This window comes from Siniperca chuatsi, linkage group LG2, assembly GCF_020085105.1.
Source record: "Siniperca chuatsi isolate FFG_IHB_CAS linkage group LG2, ASM2008510v1, whole genome shotgun sequence".
NCBI lineage: Eukaryota > Metazoa > Chordata > Actinopteri > Centrarchiformes > Sinipercidae > Siniperca > Siniperca chuatsi.
In genome coordinates, this window is record NC_058043.1 from 27,057,741 (window position 1) to 27,081,588 (window position 23,848).

Below are 23,848 nucleotides of genomic sequence, written 5' to 3' on the forward strand. Positions count from 1 at the left end.
ATAGTTTTCTTTGACATTGAGAAAGCTTATGATTCCATGTGGAGAGAAGGTCTGTTAATTAAATTGAACAAGCAAGGCATACAGTAGGTGGAAGGTTATACAACTGGATCATGGTTTTCTATCAAACAGAACATTTCAAGTTAAAGTACGATCCGAAATCTCAGAAAGTTTTGTTATTAAAAACGGGATACCACAAGGTAGCGTCATCAGCCCAATTCTATTTAATATCATGAATAATGATATCTTTGAAAATACAGGGTCAGGTATACAGTCAGCATTGTACGCAGGCGATGGAGCAATCTGGAAAAGGGGAAAAAATTGCTCACATGTGTTGAAAAGTATACAGAAAGCAAAAGTCAGTGTAGAGAGATGGTCTTATGATTGGGGATTCAAAATTTCAGTAGCAAACTCATGCTATATGCTGGTCAAAAAAGAAAATAGGTAACGAGCAGGGGTTAACACTATATAGCAAGCCCAAAAAAGAGTCAGTGTTTAAATATCTTGGTCTATGGACTGATGAAAAATACACATGGAAGAATCTTATTGAAAATATTGAGACCAAATGTAAAAAGGTGTTAAAATTAATGAGGTGTGTGGTCGGAACTGAATGGGGAGCTGACAAAGAAGCATTATTACACATATACAGGGCTTTGATGAGAGCTACTTTAGACTATGGCTGTATGGTATATGAAGCAGCAGCAAAAACTCACCTCGAAAAACTTTACAGGATACAATACAGAGCACTAAGACTTAGTATAGGAGCAGTCAAAACCACGCCTATTAATGCATTGCTCGTTGAATCCAGTGAACTGCCTCTGAGGAGAACTAAGTTATCACTAACATACGGGAAATGAGATTGCAGATAAACTTGCTAAAAATGCACTAAACAAAAATGATAATGAATTTTTAGAAATTTGTTTTGGGAGATCAGAAGCAAAATCATTAACTCATTAGGGAATAATGACATCATGGCAGGAAATCTAGAATAATGACAGCAAGGGTAGAGAATACTATAAAATCCAAAGAGTCAGAAGTAATCAAGGTAAATGTAGGAAAGAAGATGTTATCTTTTCTAGGCTAAGACTAGGACACACAGGACTCAATGCTATGGTCACGCCTGCCGTTACTAAGCAACCGGTCCAAATCACAAGCGGTCTGCAGTGGTCTGAATGAGTATTATCAGTTGCTCTTCATTCTGCAGTTATTTCACTTTGGCTGACCTTTCAACCGCATGTTGTGACGTCCTTGGATGGAGGATGAAGCAAGTCCTGTGAAGCTAATTGGTTAATTCTTGTCACATGACCTGCAGTGCGCTAGCTGCATTCGAAAAGGTTGAGATTTTTTCATTTTGGGATTCATTTTACGTCTTCTCTGTCTTGAGAGTGTAGAGACTGTATCTCTTCTTGTACAGTCTCCTGAACCTGAAAAAAGAATGAAAGACATTTTTAATATATCGATAACAGATGCATTTACATTTGTTGAGCCGATCGGCACCTGAAGAGGAGAGGAGATACGAGGACAGGAGAAGAGATGACTGCAGAGCAGGGGAGAGGATGAGAGACCTGGAGAGGAGATGAGAAGACAGCAGAGGAGAAAATAAAAGGGGAGCAGAGCAGAGCAAACATGCCTGCTGCCTACCCAAGTTTACTTGTAAATATGTAATTCGTTTTTAAACATTTTAGCATGGCAGGAAATTTGTTTTCAATGGGGATTTCATCCATCACATATACGGATATTGTACAAATGCGATTTTGTACAGTACTGTCAAATTTGAGATTAGTAAATACTAGGCATCATAATACACCTACATTTATTTCTACAATACTATTCAATAAACAATGATTACAACTTACACACTGTTCCTAAGGTCATTGAACTCAAGGTCATCCATGATCAGGTTTTCATCATCTGATATTCTGAAGACTTAATTAAAAAGTATTAGAAAGACACTGTCAGCATAGGTGAGAGCTCTTCTCTAAAGAGACAAAAATAGTTTTGCTATTTACAGACATCAAATTGGCATTTCTGCAAATGTAGCCCACAGGTAATACAAAATGCATCCAAGTTGCATTACATCAACTTCCTTAGTTTCAGCTCTATACTTCTGTATTCATATCAGGATATACATTTCACCCTCATATTTGGACCCTCATAGCTAAAAAGAATATGCTATAATCAACCTATGTACACAGAGTAATATGGATTCCACTGGCAAGTACTAATGTTATCTGTAGGCTATCAGGCTATCGTTAGCTACATCATTTCACTAAAATATCTACCTACCAATCTAACTCTAGCGAAATTTGAACACATTCAATGATTCAGTCACAAAATTGAATAAACTCTTCAAATACGCCTAGATACGATAGATAAATAGCTAGTAGCTAGGGATGGGCATGAGTAATGTTACTCAAGTACTCGATTTGGACGTCAGAATTTGTTCAATGTAATGTTATAGAGTAATCGCATTCATAAATTGAGTCAAAATTGTAGTTTATGTTGTTTATATTGCTGTCATGCTGGTTGGTGCCGTTGGAGCTTTTTTCAAAGATGCCGAGGCTTTTTTTCCGCATCGAAATGGAAATTTCAAAAGAGGACATACTGACTGTAACACTGATATCAGAGAAACAAGTATTTCAATTTAGCATGTTTCCTTAATCTCTGATGACATATCATGGTCATTTTATGATTTAATGCAATAAATATATTACAAATTGTTTCTTTAACGTTACTTGTTCAGACGGCACAACAAACGTTAGCCAACCGACTGTAGCTAGCTAAGACATTAGCAACAACCACTAAATATGCAAATAAAGTAACTCCAGGATGCACGCAAAGCTGTCTTGATATATCTAGTTAATTACGATGTAAAACTTTACTGGCATCTTCCGTGCTAATTAACCCACCTGTGTCCCAGAAGAGTTTGCCTCGGACTCCTCTGTGTTGACTCCATGCTTCAGATGGACGAAGTAACCAGAACGCGCCAGAACCTTTTGCCCCCTGATTGGACAGTGGGCAATGTGCTAATTGGCTAATGAGTAATCAACTGCTGATTGGCTAGTCGTTAAAACAGGGCCAAAATTCGTGCTTGTAACTCATAGCTTGTAACTTCAGTGTCGCATACAAAAACAGGTTGTGTCCGTCTCTCAGACTGTGAAACCTCACTGTTGAAAATATTCCTGCATATAGTTTAATTGCACATACACAAAATATTTCTACAGCTACAAAAACTTATTAGATGTGGAAATTATATCTGGGTGCACAAAACTTTTTCACACATGCACAAATTATTTCTACAGCGGCAAAAATGTTTTTATTTATACAAATTTACACATTCAGATATGTGCATGTACATTTTTTTTCAAATGCACACAAAAGGTAATATAGCTACAACTGCAGGATGTGAAATTTGTGAACATAATTTCACAAGCTCAAAATATTAATGACCCTAAATTTCTTCCATAGTTTTGGATGTAAATTTAACAGTTTTGACAATAGTATGTAATCATGTGCAAAATGGAGTGTAAATGCACAGAGTTTAGCTGTTGGTTGAATTTGAGTGAGAAAACAGTTCATGAAATTTCATGAAGAGTTCTGAAAAAGTGAAAGTGAGAGATAAATATTATAAAAGAGATATTATAATATATTATAGACTTATAATGATTTATTCTTATAGAATTATGTTAGTGGTCTTACAATAACTCTGCTTTAGATTCTTCAGATACTTCACATGCTAGGAATTTATTCTTAAATGGCATTTCCAGTCCACTAATAAGCCTATGTATTCCAGGCTCTTTTTTTTGCGTTTTTTTTTTTTAGTGTGTGACTGTGTGTGTGTTTGTGGACATGTATTACTCATGTTGTGGGACATAAATCTGTTTACACAGTGACATTGTGGGTGCTCACCTTCCATTTAGGGACAAAATGCAAGTCCCCATAACGTAAATCATTACGTTTTTGGGTGAAGATTTGGTGTAGGGATAGGGCAAGATTAGGTTTCAGTTAGGATTAGGTTTGGGGGATGGATTGGGGTTAATGGGGTTGACCCCTGTTGTGCACAGGCCTACTGACATCACCAGCCATAGATAGGTACAGAGGAAAGCGGCTCATGCCACATCCACAATCCTGTCTAGGTTTGTAGTTTCTCAGGCTCAAGATGGAGTTCTGGTGGAGTTATTTCTGATGTGGAAGAGTGAGAAGGAATAGGGAAGATAGGGTAAACAATGGTTGGGGTTACGTAAGTCTCCAGCAAAGTAATATGAGTCAATGTAATGTCCTGTGAAGTGATGGAAACACAACTGTGTGTGTGTGTGTGTGTGTGTGTGTGTGTGTGTGTGTGTGTGTGTGTGTGTGTGTGTGTGTGTCACAGAATTTTGCAGGACCTTTCATGCATTCATGATGCATCAACATTCTAGAATCTTATATATCAAAGGCACAGCCAGACACAGCTACAGAAGTGAAATGCAGGACTTGGTTATCATTTAGATAGCAACAATGACTCAGACATTCAAAATAATCTGCTGTATGAAGGGACAAGAGGAAACAACAGGAATTTTCTTTACGAAGGGATCTCTTGGCAGTCAGTATGCACAGGAGGAACAATTTAAGCGACCGACCGTGCTTTCAATTTGCATATGGAAATGTCAGTATTTTGTTAAGACATACTTGATGTGAACCTATCCTTTAACTTGGATATAACTATAACCAAGTTGTTAGCTTCAAAAGTGAAATGCAGTTGGACTGGACAGGACTTGGTTATCATTTAGAAAGAAACAATGACTCAGACATTCAAAATCATCTGCTGCATGAATGGACAAGAGGAAACAACAGGAAATTTCTTTAAGAAGGAATCTATGTCTATTGATGGTCAGCGTCTTAACCCCTAAGGAAAATGGGCATATGAAGCATATTAGATTGGGAAGGTAGTATATTTATTTTGGACATCACATTTCCAGGTCTTTCGTCTTCCCCATCTAGTATGCTAACTTAAAAAAACAATACAATTCCAAAATCAGTGTGGAAGTTTCACATTCAATGTGTGGCTTAAGATATTGATTGTGGAAGATATTGTATGTTAGTGTAACATAATAATTAGCTTTATGTGCATCTGTACATGATTTTTAGTAGGTTTTGAAGGTTAGCATATTGAAGCATTTGGGGACAAGTTTATGCCTTTCTTACGGGCAGAAAAGAAATGAAAGGAAATGAGGGCGAAAGAAATCCAACAAAGGTCTTGGCCAAATTCGAACCAGGTATGTTGCAGTTGATGGTCGCTGTCTTAACCCCTAAGGTACAGTTGAAGTTTTTGGAAGTTATTATCTATCAGTGTCATGTATTTGAAAGAAAACCTACTGTATTTGTGCCTAAGTGGCAGTACCCTATTGGTTTTGGAAGTTGGCATTTGACCTTGGAAATTCTGAAGTTTGATTTTGGAAGTCACACTTCCTGGACATTACCTTCCATATCCAGTATGCTGACTTCCAAAACCAATACGTTCGGTTCCATAACCAAAATGAAAGTTTTGCATGTCTTGTGATGGTTGACATGTTGATTTTGTAACTTCTTATGTGTTAGTGTAATTTAATTGACAGGAAGCCTTTATTGGTGGCAGTACCGTAGTTGGTTTTGGAAGTTTGCATTATGAATGTGGAAGTCACACTTCCAGGTCCTTCACATACCAAATCTACTATGCTGACTTCCAAAACCAATACGTTTCGTTCCATAACCAATATGAAAGTTTTGCATTTTCTGTGCATCTTGACATATTGATTTTGGAAGTTATTATCTATCAGTGTCATTTATTTGACAGGAAACCTGCTGCATTTGTGCCTAAGTGGCAGTACACTATTGGTTTTGGAAGTTTGCATATTAGTTTGGAAAGTTTGAATTCTTATTTTGGAAGTTACACTTCCAGGACATAAACCTTCTAAATCTTGTACCAATATGAAAGTATTGCATTTATTGTGCATCTTGACATGTTGATTTTGGACCTTATTATCTATCAGTTTCATTTATTTGCCAGGAAACCTACTTTATTATTGCCAAAGTGGCAGTATCCTATTGGTTTTGGAAACTGGCATTTGACTTTAATGCTCATGCCACATCCACACTCCTGTCTATGTTTGTAATTTCTCAGGCTTAAAATGGAGTTCTGGTGGAGTTATTTCTGATGTGGAAGAGTGAGAAGGAAAAGGGAAGATAGGGGAAACAATGGTTGGGGTTAGGTAAGTCTCCAGCAAATTAATATAAGTCAATGTAATGTCCTGTGAAGTGATAGACACACAACTGTGAGTGTGTGTGTGTGTGTGTGTCTGTGTGTCACAGAATTTTGCAGGACCTTTCATCTATTTATGATGCATCAACATTCTAGAATCTTATATATCAAAGGCACAGCCAGACACAGCTACAGAAGTGAAATGCAGGACTTGGTTATCATTTAGATAGCAACAATGACTCAGACATTCAAAATAATCTGCTGTATGAAGGGACACGAGGAAACAACAGGAATTTTCTTTAACAAGGGATCTCTTGGCAGTCAGTATGCACAAGAGGAACAATTTAAGCGACCGACCGTGCTTTCAATTCGCATATGAACATGTGAGTATTTTGTTAAGACATACTTGATGTGAACCTATCCTTTAACTTGGATATAACTATAACCACGTTGTTAGCTTCAAAAGTGAATTGCAGTTGGACTGGACAGGACTTGGTTATCATTTAGGAAGAAACAGCGACTCAGACATTCAAAATCATCTGCTGCATGAATGGACAAGAGGAAACAACAGGAAATTTCTTTAAGAAGGAATCTATGTCTATTGATGGTCAGCGTCTTAACCCCTTAAGGTACATGGGCATATGTACATGTGTTTGGGCATAAATTCTCGCATGGAAGGTTCGCGCCTCTAGCATCATTGAAAGATCACTGGAGGCCACGAGAGAGACCGTGAGAGGGCGAGTCAGCGACGTAAGCTCGGATCAAATGCATCCCAATCCAGACAGACTGTTAAACTTCCCAAGCTAATGATAGCCAAATATGATGGTGAAATAAGCCAGTGGCAGGAATTCTGGTCTCAGTATGAAACAGCTATTCACGAAAATGATGCGTTATGCAAGACAGATAAGTTTACTTACCTCAGATGCTATTTGACTGGAGCAGCAGCTAGAACTATTGCAGGGCTCACAACAACAGATGACAACTATGAACAGTGGGACTACTACAGATGCTGTGTTGTCTTCTGTGACTAGTTCTGTAAAGGTTAAGACAGATACTCAGAAGACAGTACTGCTTCAGACAGTTAAGGCATGGATTGTAGGCCCAAAAGAGAGAAAGATAACTCGCTGTCTGTTAGATGGAGGCAGCCAGCGTAGTTTCATTCACAGAAGCGTAGTCAGAGCACTAGGGTTGCCAGTTGTAAGGTAAGAGACACTCAACCTCCATGTTTTTGGTTCCACCTCTCCTGTGACAGAGAAATGCAATATTGTGAGAGTTCAGCTTGAGAACACGTGGAACACTGAAAAGAGACTTGAGATAGAGGCAGTAGAGACTCCTCAGGTGTGTACAGCTCTGATTAAGGTCCCGAGCGAGCCCATTCAAACAGAAATAAAGAAAAGAGGGCTGCAGCTTGCAGACTTTCCACTAGAGGGTGCTAACGACCAAGAGTTGCAAGTGTTAATAGGAGCAGATTTCTACTGGCAGCCAGTTACTGGTGCGGTCCAAAAGGTTACAAACTCACTTGTAGCAGTTGAATGCATTTTTGGGTGGGCTTTACAGGGGCCAGTGGCTACCTCCAGTGTTACAGACACAACATGCATGGACATTAGTTTGACTGAAGACACCCAGATCTCTAAAGAGCTACATGCATTCTGGGAAGTGGAGTCCTTGGGCATAGTCAACAGTCAGAATGAGAGCCCAGAGGACTCGGATGTCCTCACCAGATGTGCAGGAGGCTGTACATGTGACAACAGCAGCAAAGGACATTCTCTGTCAAACAGGCATGAACCTGTGCAAATAGGTAACCAACTCACCTGATCTGAGAGCAATGTGGAAAGAAAAAGGAGTACAGTGCACTGAGAGTCAGAGTCCTGTGGAAATGTGCTCAAGGTTCTAGGACTCGTGTGGAGACCAGAGGAGGCCGATTTTGTGTTTGATCAAAGAGGACTAATGAACATTTTAAAAGACAAGGAAAACAAAAAGAGAGGTGTACTACAAACATCAGCCCACATATTTGACCCCATTGGGTTTCTCACTCCCTTTACTGTTAGAGTGAAGTGCCTTTTCCAAGAAATGTGGGAAAGAGGGCTCAGTTATGGGCATATGTAGCATATTAGATTGGGAATGTAGTATATTGATTTTGGACATCACATTTCCAGGTCTTTCGCCTTCCCCATCTAGTATGCTAACTTAAAAAAACAATACAATTCCAAAATCAGTGGAGTTTCACATTCAATGTGTGGCTTAAGCTATTGATTGTGGAAGATATTGTATTTTAGTGTAACATAATAATTAGCTTTATGTGCATGTGTAGATGATTTTTAGTGGGTTTTGAAGGTAAGAATATTGAAGCATTTGGGGGGACAAGTTTATGCCTTTATTACGGTCAGAAAAGAAATGAAAGGAAATGAGGGCGAAAGAAATGCAAGAAAGGTCTTGGCCAAATTCAAACCAGGTATGTTGCAGTTGATGGTCGCTGTCTTAACCCCTAAGGTACAGGGGAAGTTTTTGGAAGTTATTATCTATCAGTGTCATTTATTTGACAGGTAACCTACTGTATTTGTGCCTAAGTGGCAGTACCCTATTGGTTTTGGAAGTTGGCATTTGGCTTTGGAAATTTTGAAGTTTGATTTTGGAAGTCACACTTCCTGGACATTACCTTCCAAATCCAGTATGCTGACTTCCAAAACCAATATGTTCCCTTCCAAAACCAATATGAAAGTTTTGTATGTGTTGTGATGGTTGACATGTTGATTTTGTAACTTCTTATGTGTTAGTGTAATTTAATTGACAGGCAGCCTTTATTGGCAACAGTACCCTAGGTGGTTTTGGAAGTTTGCATTATGAATGTGGAAGTCACACTTCCAGGTCTTTCGCATACCAAATCTACTATGCTGACTTCCTAAACCAATCCATAACCAATATGAAAGTTTTGCATTTATTGTGCATCTTGACATATTGATTTTGGAAGTTATTATCTATCAGTGTCATTTATTTGAAAGGAAACCTACTTTATTATTGCCAAAGTGGCAGTATCCTATTGGTTTTGGAAATTGGCATTTGACTTTAATGCTCATGCCACATCCACACTCTTGTCTAGGTTTGTAATTTCTCAGGCTCAAGATGGAGTTCTGGTGGAGTTATTTCTGATGTGGAAGAGTGAGAAGGAATAGGGAAGATAGGGGAAACAATGATTGGGGTTAGGTAAGTCTCCAGCAAATTAATATAAGTCAATGTAATGTCCTCTGAAGTGATGGAAACACAACTGTGTGTGTGTGTGTGTGTGTGTGTCACAGAATTTTGCAGGACCTTTCATCTATTCATGATGCATCAACATTCTAGAATCTTATATATCAAAGGCACAGCCAGACACAGCTACAGAAGTGAAATGCAGGTCTTGGTTATCATTTAGATAGCAACAATGAGTCAGACATTATCAAAATAATCTGCTGTATGAAGGGACAAGAGGAAACAACACGAATTTTCTTTAAGAAGGGATCTCTTGCTACTTCCGGAGTACCTCAAGCAAGATGGCGGCGCTTTAGATAAGCTCTTATCCACTCGCAAATTAATATAAAATTTATGACGCAATAGTTGACATTTTGTTGAAAAAAAGACATTGACAACGTCCATGATCCGGATTCTAGGAACTTAATCACGTTTTTCCGTCAGTACTGCGATGACAACGACATCCAAATATTTCAAGGAAGCAAACCGCATGGCGACCAGGCGTACTCCACCTCCGATGGAGGCCAAAGCAGATTTGAGCCCGCCCGAAAAACAGACTGATGCGAAAGTGAGCCTGGAGAGCCGCGAGCACGTGGAATTGAATGGGAAGATGCTAAATTATCCGTATTTCCCGACATGACGAGGAACTGGCTGAAAAAGAAAGATGTTTCTGCCTGCCAAGAAAGCGCTCCAACAGCTAAATGTGAGGTTCACGCTTGCTTTTCCCGCTATCCTGAGATTCACCTGGAAAGGTAGAAACCGTAGTTTTACCAGCACCGAGGAAGCGGAGCGTTTCATCAGCACTTTGCGCAATAATGAGACATAAACAGGTATGCCCTTTTAAGACCGTAATGCTTACGGATGGTGAGGAACATAAAGTCAACCATGAGTAGGAATTAATCGCGAGTGGGTTCTGAACTTTAGATGAGGTGCTGCCCGAGCAGCGCGCAGCTGGACAGCGACAACCGGCTGCATGAGGAGTGACCCGCGGACCAGAAGGAGTTATTTTCTGTTGTTGCATGTTATATTTGCAACTGTTTTTGCTTTTCTGTTTTTTTGTTTTGGTTTGGAGACCGGAGATCGGTCAGAGCTCCCAGTTTGCGTTTTACGGCAGCACTTTATGTTACTTAATTGTGTTGGTTTTGTTTTTTGTAATTTTTCTATGAAAAAAGGTTCAGTCATGACAAAGTTTACTATTCAAAATTTGTTATTATACTTGCTAGGTTGCAATATACATATAGGTCTATCGTTATATACACGACAGTGGCTTTGGCATTCCCCATCCCATTCTATCTGTTTATTTATTTCCCCCTTGATATTACATAGTACATTATGGTAGGGAATTATATTACATGCATGTCTTGGAATATAAAAGGCTGTGGGAATCCTATTAAAAGAGGCAAAGTTATGGCTTATTTGATACATAATAAACATCGCATTTATCCAGGAAACACACTTTCAAGGGGAAGAGGCTCTAAAATTGAAATATGGATGGGTCGGACAAGTATTCCATAGCTCTTTTTCCAGCAAGCGGAATGGCGTTGTTATACTAGTGAACAAGAAATTAAATTTTAGCCTGATTGGTGAGGTCAAAGATTGTGAAGGGAGAATGGTCTGTGTACAGGCCCAGATAAACGGTATCACAGTGGTGTTGTGTAACATCTACGCACCAAATATAGGGGATCCTAGTTTTTTCTATGAAGTAAACAAGACCTTAGGGGAAATGGAAGGTCAAATAATCCTGGCCGGAGATTTTAATCAAGTTTGGGATGCTTTTCTAGACAAAAGTAAATTTAGTAACCAACCGCATCCTAAAGACTGAGTAGCTATTCATATGTTGAGTGAAGATAATGGGTTAGTGGATATTTGGCGTCTAGTGAATCCGCACGAGAGGGAATATACCTTTTACTCACATTGTCATAAATCCCACTCCAGAATTGATATGTTTCTGATCTCGAATACCTTGACAAAGCATGTTACACATTGCAAAATAAATGCTATCGCTTTATCAGATCATGCCGCTGTGAAGTTAGGCATTGATATTAACTGCGATAAAGAGAGAAATGGGAATGTAGTATATTGATTTTGGAGATAACATTTCCAGGTCTTTCACCTTCCCCATCTAGTATGCTAACTTAAAAAAACAATACAATTCCAAAATCAGTGTGGACGTTTCACATTCAATGTGTGGCTTAAGATATTGATTGTGGAAGATATTGTATGTTAGTGTAACATAATAATTAGCTTTATGTGCATCTGTAGATTTTTGTGGGTTTTGAAGGTTAACATATTGAAGCATTTGGGGGGACAAGTTTATGCCTTTATTACTGAAGGAAAAGAAATGCAACAAAGGTCTTGGCCAAATTCGAACCAGGTATGTTGCAGTTGATGGTCGCTGTCTTAACCCCTAAGGTACAGGGGATGTTTTTGGAAGTTATTATCTATCAGTGTCATTTATTTGACAGGAAACCTACTGTATTTGTGCCTAAGTGGCAGTACCCTACTGGTTTTGGAAGTTGGCATTTGACTTTGGAAATTTTGAAGTTTGATATTGGATGTCACACTTCCTGGACATTACCTTCCAAATCCAGTATGCTGACTTCCAAAACCAATATGTTCCCTTCCAAAACCAATATGAAAGTTTTGTATGTGTTGTGATGGTTGACATGTTGATTTTGTAACTTCTTATGTGTTACTGTAATTTAATTGACAGGCAGCCTTTATTGGCGGCAGTACCCTAGGTGGTTTTGGAAGTTTGCATTATGAATGTGGAAGTCACACTACCAGGTCTTTCGCATACCAAATCTACTATGCTGACTTCCTAAACCAATCCATAACCAATATGAAAGTTTTGCATTTTGTGTGCATCTTGACATATTGATTTTGGAAGTTATTATCTATCATTGTCATTTATTTGACAGGAAACCTACTGCATTTGTGCCTAAGTGGCAGTACACTATTGGTTTTGGAAGTTTGCATGTTAGTTTGGAAAGTTTGAATTCTGATTTTGGAAGTTACACTTCCAGGACTTTTACCTTTCAAATCAAGTACCAATATGAAAGTTTTGCATTTTGTGTGCATCTTGACATATTGATTTTGGACGTTATTAACTATCAGTGTGTTGCCATTAAGGCAAAATGTTAAGGACTTTTATTTTGATACGATGTAGACCTGGAGTTCGGGGTTAGAGGTTATTTCCTGTATGGAAGAGAGGAAGCTGACAGTATGAGCGCACATGTAATCCATCTGTTGTTAGCACTAGAAGCAATGTCGTAAGTACAAAATTCATTATGTTAATAAGTTAATGTTACAATACTGTTTGAAAAGAAAAGAACAAACATAGTTATAGTGTTTATTTACATGTAGATACAGGTATATTTCATTAGACAAGATTTGTTAAAACATTCGAACTTTTTTCCTTTGTTACAGTTTTCACTCTGTCATGTAAGATGATGTTGAAAGCCACAGTAAACAGCAAGAAATCGCTCACTACGACTTTTCGTCATTTTTGCATCAGAGTTAGCTGGCTGTATAGCTACAGTTGCTACACTGCAGTGAGGACAGCACAGTGAAAAGACAGAAAAGTTAGTGTTGAACATTGTGACAAGATGGAAGGAAAACGTGCTAAGTCTTCTGTAGCAAGTGGAATTTCTCACTCATCTGCGTCATCAAGCAGTGCAGTAATCCGTGCACGGGCTAAAGCAGCAGCAGCTAAAGTGCGTGCTGAATATGCAGAAAGAGAGGCTAAAGCTAAAATAGAAAAGGCAGCTAAAGAAGCTGAATCACAGTTGGAGAAAGTAAAAAGAGAGACTGAACTCATTTTGGCCCGACTAGCTCCACAAAGCGAGCACCTGCTAAGGCTTGCTCACAGGCTTTTCAGCCTGCTACGGATAGCACTCTCATTTTCAGTCCGAACAATCCCTTCTTTCCATACCGGCAGGTCCATGTTCCTTCACATGAGCCACGACAGGCTAATATCATAGAAAATGTGAATTTATCAGAGGATGGTCTTGATGATGCTTATGTTCCACCGGCAGTCAAACTGTCATACGGTGAGACTTTAACTGACAGAGAGGATGCTCAAGTCGATTCAAAGAAGTTTCATACTGACTTGAATATTTCTGCTCCGTGCTATTACCCCCAACTAAAACCCGACCAGGGCGTGTCTGCAACTGAACATCTTGCGCAATATTTAGCTCGACGTGACCTGGTGAGTGCAAGCTTGTACGAATTTGACGATAAACCGGAAAATTATCGTGCTTGGCAGTCTTCATATAAAAATGCTACACAAGGACTTGCTCTCACTGCTACTGAGGAGCTAGACTTAATGACTCGATGGCTTGGCAAAGAATCCAGCAACCAAGTGAAACGCCTGCGTTCAGTGCATGTAGCAAGTCCAGACATAGCACTCAGAAAAGCCTGGGAACGTCTTCAGGAATGCTATGCAGCACCAGAGGTAGTTGAAAAAGCCCTCTTCACTCGACTCGATAAGTTCCCTAAGGTTTCGGCGAAAGAAAATCTGAAGCTAAGGGAGCTAGCAGATCTGCTGATGGAAGTGCAGTGTGCTAAGGAAGACGGCTACCTTCCAGGTTTGTCCTACCTGGACATTGCACGAGGCATTGAACCTATAGTAGCCAAACTGCCTTATGGACTTCAAGAAAAATGGATCTCTGCAGGTTCAAGGTATAAAGATAAAAACGGAGGACGGTTTCCACCATTTGAATTCTTTACCAGATTCATCTGCTATGAGGCAAAGAAAAGGAATGATCCCAGCTTTGTCTTTTTAAATGCTAGTGGATCTTCTGTAAAGGTTGAAAGTCCCTATCTTAAAAGCACCAAGAACCCCATTGCAGTTCATAAGACCAATGTCTCCCCAGCAGTCAAGCACTTCCAGTGATCCAAATAAGAGCTGCCCAATACATGCAAAGCCACATCCACTGAAGAAGTGCAATGCCTTTAGAGCCAAAGATCTTCAAGACAGGAAAGCCTTTCTGAAAGAGAGAGGATTCTGCTTTAAGTGCTGTGGATCAAATAGCCATGTGGCGAAGGACTGCACTGCAGTAGTGAAATGTTCTGAGTGTGACAGCACTAAACATGTCTCAGCTATGCATCCGGGCCCTCCACCACAGACCACGGCTCCTGTAACCTCGTCGCAGAATGGCGGGGAGGGAGAAGAGGGTAACGACAGTAGGGAAGTCGTCAGCTCAAGCTGTACTGAAGTATGTGGTGCAGGACAAGTTGGGAGGTCATGTTTCAAGATATGCCTAGCAAAGGTGTATCACAAGGGCTGTCCAGATAAAGCCATCAAGGCATATATCGTTTTAGATGACCAAAGCAACCGGTCATTGGCGACGTCCAGTTTCTTTGACCTTTTCAACATTCAGAGTAAGCCATATCCTTACTTACTGAGAACGTGTTCCGGCACAGAGGACACATTTGGCAGAAGGGCTGAAGATTTTATGGTCAAAGCACTTGATGGGAAAGTGACAATCCCTCTCCCCCCACTTATTGAATGTAATGACTTACCTGACAACCGGGCTGAAATTCCCACGCCGAACGCTGCTCTTCATCAACCTCACCTCGTCAAAGTAGCAGAACACATTCCTGAGTTGGACCCCACTGCAGAGATCCTCCTGCTGCTTGGTAGAGACGTAATTAGAGTGCACAAGGTAAGGGAACAAGTAAATGGCCCTCCCAACGCTCCTTTTGCTCAACGTCTTGACCTAGGTTGGGTGTTGATTGGAGAGGTCTGCCTAGGAAATGTGCACAAGCCAAATGTCAGCACTTACAGGACAACAGTGCTTGATTGTCAACGGCCATCGCTCCTCCAACCGTGCACAAGTTTTATGCATGTCAGTGATGAACTTCATGGCAAAGAGCCCAGGAAGAGTGTCTTAGGGCTCAGCAGGGCTAAAGAAGACAGGCTGGGTAAAAATGTATTTGACCGCACCGAACAGGACAACAAGCTGGCACCATCAATTGAGGATGAGACTTTCTTGAACATAATGGACAAAGAAGTCTACAGAAATGATTCAAACAGTTGGGTCGCTCCACTACCGTTCAGGCAGCCTAGAGAACGATTGCCCAACAACCGTAGCCAAGCACTCAAACGATTTGAATCACTTCAGCGCAACTTGAGAAGAAAGCCGGAGATGGAACAGCAATATGTGGCATTCATGGGTAAACTGCTGGAAAATGATCATGCTGAGGTGGCACCAGGACTAAGGGAAGATGAAGAGTGTTGGTACTTACCAAGCTTTGCAGTATTTCTCCCACAAAAACCAGGTCAAATCAGGGTGGTGTTTGATTCGAGTGCCCAACACTCCGGAATCTCCTTAAATAATGTGCTATTGACTGGCCCTGATCTTAACAACTCCCTTCTGGGAGTACTCATGCGGTTCCGAAAGGAAAAGGTGGCTGTTATGGCAGACATACAGCAGATGTTTTACTGCTTCCTCGTAGAAGAAAAACACAGGAACTATTTGAGATTTTTATGGTTCAAGAACAATGATGTAACAAGTGAAGTCGTAGACTACAGGATGAAGGTCCACGTGTTTGGGAACAGCCCGTCTCCAGCAGTGGCAATTTATGGGCTTAGAAGGGCTGTCAGAAAGGGTGCACGAAGATATGGACAAGACACCGTCAACTTTGTCGAGCGTCACTTTTATGTCGATGACGGTCTTTGTTCTGTCCCTACTGATGCTGAAGCCATTGACTTGCTGCGTAGGACTCAGGCTTCACTCGCTGAGCCCAACCTCAGGCTCCACAGGTTTGCTTCGAATAGTCCGGCTGTCCTGGCAGCTTTCCCAAGTGAGGACTGTGTGACAGCTGGAAAAGAGGTAGACCTCTGTGAGAAGGAGTCACCCATCCAACGCAGCTTAGGCCTCCTGTGGGAGGTAGCTACGGACACATTCACCTTCTCTGTGTCAATTGATGTAAAACCGTTTACCCGTCGTGGAGTTCTCTCCATGGTGAACAGTGTTTTTGATCCCTTGGGTTTTTTGGCTCCTGTTGTAATCCAAGGCAGAGCCTTTCTCAGAGAGCTGAATTCTGAGGCTTCAGAGTGGGACACTCCATTACCTGAAGAGAAATTAGGCAAGTGGGAGGCTTGGCGAAACTCACTCCAAGAGTTGAAGCACTTCCATATTTCAAGGATGTACACAGGCCTCTCTCTAACCAAGGCCGAATGGATGGAACTCTGTGTGTTCTGTGATGCTTCTACTATGGCCATTGGGGCTGTAGCCTATTTGAAGACCATCCAAGAAGACATTGTTGACATTGGATTTGTCATGGGAAAGTCTAAACTTGCTCCTCAATCAGAGCCAACCATACCGAGACTTGAACTATGTGCTGCGGTTTTGGCTGTGGAAGTGGCCGAACTGATTCAGGATGAACTGGACTTGAAGCTAGATTCCATTAAGTTCTACACTGATAGCAAAGTGGTCCTTGGATACATTCATAACCAATCCAGACGGTTTTATGTATATGTCCACAATCGAGTCCAGCGTATTCGCCAGACCACAAATCCTGAACAGTGGCACTACGTACGCACAGAGGACAATCCGGCTGACATTGCGTCAAGATCTGTTCCAGCATCACGTCTCACACAAACAATGTGGTTCAGCGGACCTACCTTTTTGCGTAAGCTTTCCATTCAACCAGAGCCTATTCGGTCATTCAGTTTAGTCTCACCAGAATTGGATGCAGAGATTCGTCCAGATGTGAAGAGTTATGCCACCCAGCTACACGAGAAAGGTCTCAGCATAGAGCGTTTTGAGAGGTTCTCCACCTTTAACACTCTCCAGCGAGCCGTGGCACTCTTAATTCATGTTGCAAGATCTTACAAGTCCCCTAACATGATGGACAAGTGTAGAGGTTGGCATAAATGTGAGCTGCCTCGCTCTCCAGATGAGCTTTCCCAAGCCAGAGAAGTCATCATTAGAGCCGTTCAGAGAAAAGCATTTGGAAAGGAATTTGAAACTCTAGAAAGAGACAAGCCAATTCCTATAAACAGCTGTCTACGTCGTCTCAACCCTATCTTGCAGAATGACCTCATCTGTATCGGAGGCCACCTGAAAAACGCAGACGTAGAGATTGATCAAAAGAACCCTGTAATTCTCCCAAAAGACAACCATGTTTCCTTGCTGCTCATCAGACATCATCATACCCAAGTAAAACATCAGGGCCGCCATTTAACAGAAGGCGCTGTGAGAGCTGCAGGACTCTGGATTTTGGGAGGTAAAAGGCTCATTAACTCAACTCTTCACAAATGCGTGACCTGTCGCAGACTCAGAGGACGGATGCAGGAGCAACTAATGGCGGATTTGCCTCCAGAGCGTCTCAAGGCCTGCCCTCCCTTCACGTATGTGGGGCTAGATGTCTTCGGACCATGGCACATCACTACCAGACGTACAAGAGGAGTTCAGCCTGAGAGCAAGAGGTGGGCCATATTATTCTGTTGTATGAGCTCCAGGGCGGTTCACATTGAGGTGATTGCCTCAATGGACACTTCAAGCTGTATCAATGCCTTGAGGCGTTTCTTCGCCGTAAGAGGACCAGCCAAACAACTACGGTCAGATTGTGGCACGAATTTCATAGGGGCCTGCAGAGAACTTGGGATGAGCGCAGACCAACCAGACACCGCTTTGCAGAGGTACCTACACCAACAAGGATGCTCCTGGGTGTTTAACCCACCACATGCTTCGCACATGGGTGGTTCATGGGAACGCCTCATTGGAGTGGCTCTAACATAATAATTAGCTTTATGTGCATCTGTAGATGATTTTTTGTGGGTTTTGAAGGTTAACATATTGAAGCATTTGGGGGGACAAGTTTATGCCTTTATTACTGAAGGAAAAGAAATGCAACAAAGGTCTTGGCCAAATTCGAACCAGGTATGTTGCAGTTGATGGTCGCTGTCTAAACCCCTAAGGTACATGGGATGTTTTTGGAAGTTATTATCTATCAGTGTCATTTATTTAAAAGGAAACCTACTGTATTTGTGCCTAAGTGGCAGTACCGTACAGGTTTTGGAAGTTGGCATTTGACTTTGGAAATTTTGAAGTTTGATTTTGGAAGTCACACTTCCTGGACATGACCTTCCAAATCCAGTATGCTGACTTCCAAAACCAATATGTTCCCTTCCAAAACCAATATGAAAGTTTTGTATGTGTTGTGATGGTTGACATGTTGATTTTGTAACTTCTTATGTGTTAGTGTAATTTAATTGACAGGAAGCCTTTATTGGTGGCAGTACCCTAGTTGGTTTAAGAAGTTTGCATTATGAATGTGGAAGTCCCACTTCCAGGTCCTTCACATACCAAATCTACTATGCTGACTTCCAAAACCAATACGTTTCTTTCCATAACCAATATGAAAGTTTTGCATTTTGTGTGCATCTTGACTTATTGATTTTGGAAGTTATTATCTATCAGTGTCATTTATCTGACAGGAAACCTGCTGCATTTGTGCCTAAGTGGCAGTACCCCATTGGTTTTGGAAGTTTGCATATTAGTTTGGAAATTTTGAATTCTTATTTTGGAAGTTACACTTCTGTTACGTTTCATTTATTTGACAGGAAACATACTTTATTATTGCCAAAGTGGCAGTATCCTATTGGTTTTGGAAATTGGCATTTGACTTTAATGCTCATGCCACATCCACACTCCTGTCTAGGTTTGTAATTTCTCAGGCTCAAGATGGAGTTCTGGTGGAGTTATTTCTGATGTGGAAGAGTGAGAAGGAATAGGGAAGATAGGGGAAACAATGGTTGGGGTTAGGTAAGCCTCCAGCAAATTAATACAAGTCAATGTAATGTCCTCTGAAGTGATGGAAACACAACTGTGTGTTTGTGTGTGTGTGTGTGTGTGTGTGTGTGTGTGTGTGTGTGTGTGTGTGTGTGTGTGTGTCACAGAATTTTGCAGGACCTTTCATGCCTTCATGATGCATCAACATTCTAGAATCTTATATATCAAAGGCACAGCCAGACACAGCTACAGAAGTGAAGTTGGACTAGACAGGACTTGGTTATCATTTAGAAAGAAACAATGACTCAGACATTCAAAATCATCTGCTGTATGAATAGACAAGAGGAAACAACAGGAAATTTCTTTAAGAAGAAATCTATGTCTATTTATGGTCAGCATCTTAAGCCCTAAGGTACATGGGCAAATCATGTACATATGTATGGACATATGTAGCATATTAGATTGGGAATGTAGTATATTGATTTTGGACATCACATTTCCAGGTCTTTCACCTTCCCCATCTAGTATGCTAACTTAAAAAAAAACAATACAATTCCAAAATCAGTGTGGAAGTTTCACATTCAATGTGTGGCTTAAGATATTGATTGTGGAAGATATTGTATGTTAGTGTAACATAATAATTAGCTTTATGTGCATCTGTACATGATTTTTGTGGGTTTTGAAGGTTAGCATATTGAAGCATTTGGGGGACAATTTATGCCTTTATTATACGAAAAGGAAAAATAATCCAACAAAGGTCTTGGCCAAATTCGAACCAGGTATGTTGCAGTTGATGGTCGCTGTCTTAACCCCTAAGGTACAGGGGAAGTTTTTGGAAGTTATTATCTATCATTGTCATTTATTTGACAGGAAACCTACTGCATTTGTGCCTAAGTGGCAGTACACTATTGGTTTTGAAAGTTTGCATGTTAGTTTGGAAAGTTTGAATTCTGATTTTGGAAGTTACACTTCCAGGACTTTTACCTTTCAAATCAAGTACCAATATGAAAGTTTTGCATTTTGTGTGCATCTTGACATATTGATTTTGGACGTTATTAACTATCAGTGTCATTTATTTGACAGGAAACCTACTTTATTATTGCCAAAGTGGCAGTATCCTATTGGTTTTTGAAATTGGCATTTGACTTTAATGCTCATGCCACATCCACACTCCTGTCTAGGTTTGTACTTTCTCAGGCTCAAGATGGAGTTCTGGTGAAGTTATTTCTGATGTTTAAGAGTGAGAAGGAATAGGGAAGATAGGGGAAACAATGGTTGGGGTTAGGTAAATCTCCAGCAAATTAATATAAGTAAATGTAATGTCCTCTGAAGTGATGGAAACACAACTGTGTGTGTGTGTGTGTGTGTGTGTGTGTGTGTGTGTGTGTGTGTGTGTCACAGAATTTTGCAGGACCTTTCATCTATTTATGATGCATCAACATTCTAGAATTTTATATATCAAAGGCACAGCCAGACACAGCTAAAGAAGTGAAATGCAGTTGGACTAGACAGGACTTGGTTATCATTTAGAAAGAAACAGCGACTCAGACATTCAAAATCATCTGCTGCATGAATAGACACGAGGAAACAACAGGAAATTTCTTTAAGAAGGAATCTACGTATATTGATGGTCAGCGTCTTAAGCCCTAAGGTACATGGGCAATATGTACATATGTATGGACATATGTAGCATATTAGATTGGGAATGTAGTATATTGATTTTGGACATCACATTTCCAGGTCTTTCGTCTTCCCCATCTAGTATGCTAACTTAAAAAAACAATACAATTCCAAAATCAGTGTGGAAGTTTCACATTCAATGTGTGGCTTAAGATATTGATTGTGGAAGATATTGTATGTTAGTGTAACATAATAATTAGCTTTATGTGCATCTGTAGATGATTTTTTGTGGGTTTTGAAGGTTAGCATATTGAAGCATTTGGGGGGACAAGTTTATGCCTTTATTACGGAAGGAAAAGTAATCCAACAAAGGTCTTGGCCAAATTCGAACCAGGTATGTTGCAGTTGATGGTCGCTGTCTTAACCCCTAAGGTACAGGGGAAGTTTTTGGAAGTTATTATCTATCAGTGTCATTTATTTGACAGGAAACCTACTGTATTTGTGCCTAAGTGGCAGTACCCTATTGGTTCTGGAAGTTGGCATTTGACCTTGGAAATTCTGAAGTTTGATTTTGGAAGTCCCACTTCCAGGTCCTTCACATACCAAATCTACTATGCTGACTTCCAAAACCAATACGTTTTGTTCCATAACCAATATGAAAGGTTTCCATTTTTGTGTGCATCTTGACATATTGATTTTGGAAGTTATTATCTATCAGTGTCATTTATTTTACAGGAAACCTGCTGCATTTGTGCCAAGTGGCAGTACACTATTGGTTTTGGAAGTTTGCATGTTAGTTTGGAAAGTTTGATTTCTGATTTTGGAAGTTACACTTCCAGGACTTTTACCTTCCAAATCTAGTACCAATATGAAAGTTTTGCATTCATTGTGCATCTTGACATATTGATTTTGGACATTATTATCTATCAGTTTCATTTATTTGCCAGGAAACCTACTTTATTGTTGCCAAAGTGGCAGTATCCCATTGGTTTTGGAAATTGGAAATTGATTTTAATGCTCATGCCACATTCACACTCTTGTCTAGGTTTGTAATTTCTCAGGCTCAAGATGAAGTTCTGGTGGAGTTATTTCTGATGTGGAAGAGTGAGAAGGAATAGGGAAGATAGGGAAACAATGGTTGGGGTTAAGTAAGTCTCCAGCAAATTTATATAAGTCAATGTAATGTCCTCTGAAGTGATGGAAACACAACTGTGAGAGTGTGTGTGTGTGTGTGTGTGTGTGTGTGTGTGTGTGTGTGTGTGTGTGTGTGTGTGTCTGTGTGTGTGTGTGTTTGTCACAGAATTTTGCAGGACCTTTCATCTATTCATGATGCATCAACATTCTAGAATTTTATATATCAAAGGCACAGCCAGACACAGCTACAGAAGTGAAATGCAGGTCTTGGTTATCATTTAGATATCAACAATGACTCAGACATTCAAAATAATCTGCTGTATGAAGGGACAAGAGGAAACAACAGGAATTTTCTTTAACAAGGGATCTCTTGGCAGTCAGTATGCACAGGAGGAACAATTTAAGCGATCGACCGTGCTTTCGATTTGCATATGAAAATGTGAGTATTTTGTTAAGACATACTTGATGTGAACCTATCCTTTAACTTGGATATAACTATAACCACGTTGTTAGCTTCAAAAGTGAATTGCAGTTGGACTGGACAGGACTTGGTTATCATTTAGGAAGAAACAGCGACTCAGACATTCAAAATCATCTGCTGCATGAATGGACAAGAGGAAACAACAGGAAATTTCTTTAAGAAGGAATCTATGTCCATTGATGGTCAGCGTCTTAACCCCTTAAGGTACATGGGCATATGTACATGTGTTTGGGCATAAATTCTCGCATGGAAGGTTCGCGCCTCTAGCATCATTGAAAGATCACTGGAGGCCACGAGAGAGACCGTGAGAGGGCGAGTCAGCGACGTAAGCTCCGGATCAAATGCATCCCAATCCAGACAGACTGTTAAACTTCCCAAGCTAATGATAGCCAAATATGATGGTGAAATAAGCCAGTGGCAGGAATTCTGGTCTCAGTATGAAACAGCTATTCACGAAAATGATGCGTTATGCAAGACAGATAAGTTTACTTACATCAGATCCTATTTGACTGGAGCAGCAGCTAGAACTATTGCAGGGCTCACAACAACAGATGACAACTATGAACAGTGGGACTACTACAGATGCTGTGTTGTCTTCTGTGACTAGTTCTGTAAAGGTTAAGACAGATACTCAGAAGACAGTACTGCTTCAGACAGTTAAGGCATGGATTGTAGGCCCAAAAGAGAGAAAGATAACTCGCTGTCTGTTAGATGGAGGCAGCCAGCGTAGTTTCATTCACAGAAGCGTAGTCAGAGCACTAGGGTTGCCAGTTGTAAGGCAAGAGACACTCAACCTCCATGTTTTTGGTTCCACCTCTCCTGTGACAGAGAAATGCAATATTGTGAGAGTTCAGCTTGAGAACATGTGGAACACTGAAAAGAGACTTGAGATAGAGGCAGTAGAGACTCCTCAGGTGTGTACAGCTCTGATTAAGGTCCAGAGCGAGCCCATTCAAACAGAAATAAAGAAAAGAGGGCTGCAGCTTGCAGACTTTCCACTAGAGGGTGCTAACGACCAAGAGTTGCAAGTGTTAATAGGAGCAGATTTCTACTGGCAGCCAGTTACTGGTGCGGTCCAAAAGGTTACAAACTCACTTGTAGCAGTTGAATGCATTTTTGGGTGGGCTTTACAGGGGCCAGTGGCTACCTCCAGTGTTACAGACACCACATGCGTGGACATTAGTTTGACTGAAGACACCCAGATCTCTAAAGAGCTACATGCATTCTGGGAAGTGGAGTCCTTGGGCATAGTCAACAGTCAGACAGAGAGCCCAGAGGACTCGGATGTCCTCACCAGATGTGCAGGAGGCTGTACATGTGACAACAGCAGCAAAGGACATTCTCTGTCAGGCAGGCATGAACCTGTGCAAATAGGTAACCAACTCACCTGATCTGAGAGCAATGTGGAAAGAAAAAGGAGTACAGTGC

At 40.6% G+C, this 23,848-nt stretch overlaps 1 protein-coding gene and 1 long non-coding RNA gene across 3 annotated transcripts in view; one reads left to right on the forward strand and one right to left on the reverse strand.

The window, feature by feature from the left end:
* Positions 1–206: 206 nt before the first annotated feature.
* On the reverse strand, positions 207–3,028 carry LOC122862083. Its single transcript, XR_006374632.1, has 4 exons — positions 2,907–3,028; positions 1,854–1,923; positions 1,495–1,562; positions 207–1,421 (listed from the first exon to the last, which is right to left on the reverse strand). It is a non-coding gene; the product is annotated as an uncharacterized LOC122862083 (long non-coding RNA).
* A 2,761-nt stretch (positions 3,029–5,789) lies between these two features.
* Positions 5,790–23,848, forward strand: part of LOC122864200 — a 77,299-nt gene continuing 59,240 nt past the window's right edge. The window contains exons 1-2 of one of the 2 annotated variants that reach the window (XM_044171528.1): positions 5,790–6,597; positions 9,312–9,415. The gene's annotated coding sequence lies outside the window, so the exon portion shown is untranslated. Of the gene's footprint in view, positions 6,598–8,312; positions 9,416–23,848 lie in introns of those variants that run through there. The other variant, XM_044171519.1, reaches the window with a different exon arrangement.